Genomic DNA, 2,917 nt, shown 5'->3' on the forward strand with positions numbered 1-2,917 from the left:
CAGAAGAAACAACTTTTAACTCTTCAGGCTATTTCTTCTGGTATTCACCTCCATATTTCAAAATTTCATGCTTCTTGAATTGATTACTTGGTTTTTAAAGTTTAAGGCACTTTCTATTTCATACTATGGAAGAAGAAGAGTTTTTCTATCTTACAAATACTAACCAATCTATATCCTTGGTGCTAATACATACACACCCACCTTTACAAATAAACAACCTTTGCAAATAAACCTTGTTAATAACTATTATCTCCTTTAGCCTCCTTATACATTTCAGTAACTTTTTCACAATTATTTGTGCAACCTAGTATATTATTAGCACTTGGCCTAACCACTTTTTGAGTGTTATTTTTCTGTGAAGTCTTCAATGTACATGTAAAAATAAGTTTGTATGCTTTTCTCCTGTTAGTCTATTTATGTCAAATTAATTTTCATGCCTAGCAGGAGATCCTGAGTGGGTAGAGAAAAAGTTTTGCCTTTCTTACATGTTGAAAGGTATATTTTAGTATCATACTTTTAATTTTTTTCTTTTGTAGCAAAACATTTTTTGGCTGTTTCCTGGGTGCTGTATTTTTTTTTTTCAGATTGTTGCAGCATCTTCTCTTCTCTTTTTAACAAATTGATGTAAATGTTTTAGAGTTTTCTTTTGTTTCCTCCCTTATCTCTCTTTTCTCTGTGTTTTCTGTTTGTTCAGTTTCTGTATTTCATGTTAAAGATTCTCTTGGTTAATTGGTGGTTTCTGGCTGACAATTTTTAAATATATATTAATGGGAGTTATTTCTGGACATAATTTGCCAATTTGTGGACGTTGCCACAGAGACGAATGGAACACATAGACCAATGGAACAGAAATGAGGCTCCAGAAATAAACAAAAAATATTGGGTTAACTAATATTTGACAAGGGAGCCAAGAAGACTTAATGAGGAAAGGATAGTCTTTTCAATAAATGGTGCTCAGAAAACTGGATAAGTGCATGCAGAAAAATAAAATTGGACCATATTTTACCCCATTAACAAATTTAAGTTAAAATGTATCAAAGACTACAATGGAAGATTTGGAACTCTAAAATTCCTAGAAGAAAATATAGGGAAGAGGCTCTTTAACATTGGCCTTAGCAAGATTTATTTATTTTTTGGATATGACACCAAAAATGTAAGCAACAAAACCAAAAATAAACAAGTGGGACTGCATCAAACTGCAAAGCTTTAGCACAGCAAAAGAATAAGGCAAAATAAAAAGGCAACCTCAGGAATGAGAGCAAATATTTGCAGCCATCTATCTGATAAGGGGTTAATGTCCAAAACAACTCAACAGCAAAAACAAAACACACACACACACACACACACACACACACACACAACAAACAAAAAAACAATCCAATCTAAAAAATGGGCAAAAGAACTGAATAGCCAGTTTTCCAAAGAAGACAAGCAAATAGCCAACAGATGCATGAAAAGATGCTCAGTGTTACTAATCATCATGGAAATGAAAAATTAAAACCACAGAGACATCACCTAACAACTTTTAGAATCTATACTAAAAAAGAGTAATATGCTAATTAGACCGGGAGACCTTCTGAAGACCTTCCGGATGTCCTTCCCAACAAAGCTGGGGGCTTGGCTGGCCTGCAAACCACCCCCAAACAGCCCTCAGCCCCTCGCCCAAGCTGGCCACACCCTCCAGTGGGGAACCCCACCCTGATGAGGGAGTGGCCAGCCCACAACCGCCCCAGGCCTCTCGCCCAGGCTGGCCCCTCCCCACAAGGGGACCCCTACCCTGATCCAGGACTCCCTTCAGGGCAGACCAGTCGGCCCCCACCCATGCACCAGGCCTCTATCTATGCTAATAAAAGGGTAATATGCTAATTAGGCCGGGAGCCCTTCCAGGAGACCTTAGGGACATCCTCTGGACAAAGCCATGGTGGCGGGCTGAGGCAGTCGCCCAGGCTGGCCCCTCCCCACAAGGGGACCCCTACCCTGATCCAGGACTCCCTTCAGGGCAGACCAGTCGGCCCCCACCCATGCACCAGGCCTCTATCTATGCTAATAAAAGGGTAATATGCTAATTAGGCCGGGAGCCCTTCCAGGAGACCTTAGGGACATCCTCTGGACAAAGCCATGGTGGCGGGCTGAGGCAGAGAAACATCCCCAAGGGGTGCAGGCTGGGCTGAGGGACACCCCCCCCCCACCGGTGCACGAACTTTATGCACTGGGCCACTAGTGGTTATTTTAAAAAAGATGAGATAACATGAGTAGGTGAGAATGTGGAGAAAAGAGAATTCATACCTTGGTGGAAGTAGTATGAAGGTTTCTCAAAACATTAAAAATAGAACTATTTGTTTCCTTCTTAATAGACTTATTTTTTTAAAGATGTACTAACATTTAAGAACAGCTTTATTGAGATAGCATTAACTTCTGGGTGTATACCCAAAAGAAATTTAATGACTATTTCAAAAAGATGTCTGTATCCCCACTACATTCCAGCATTATTCACAATAGCCATTACATGGGAACAGCATAAGGGCCTATCAACAAATGAATGGATAAAGAAAATATGGTACATATTTATACAATGGAATATTATTCAGCCATAAAAAGCAGGAAGTCCTATTATATGCAATATCATGGGCATTATGCTAAGTGGCATAATTAAGGCAGAGAAAAACAACTGCATGCTCTCACATACATGTGGAATAAAAAAAAGCTGAACTCAAAAAAGTAGAGTAGAATGGTAGTTACTAGGTGCTGAAAAATGGGAGAAATGGGGAGATGTTTATCAAAAGGCACAACCTTTCAGCTATAAGATGAATAAGTTCTAGGATTTAATATACAGCACTGTGACTATAGTTAATAATACTGTATATATACTTGAAAGTTATTAAGAAAGTAGATCTTAAATGTTCTGACTTACCTCCCC

The sequence above is a fragment of the Myotis davidii genome, unplaced genomic scaffold (assembly GCF_000327345.1).
Source record: "Myotis davidii unplaced genomic scaffold, ASM32734v1 scaffold268, whole genome shotgun sequence".
Taxonomy (NCBI): Eukaryota; Metazoa; Chordata; class Mammalia; order Chiroptera; family Vespertilionidae; genus Myotis; species Myotis davidii.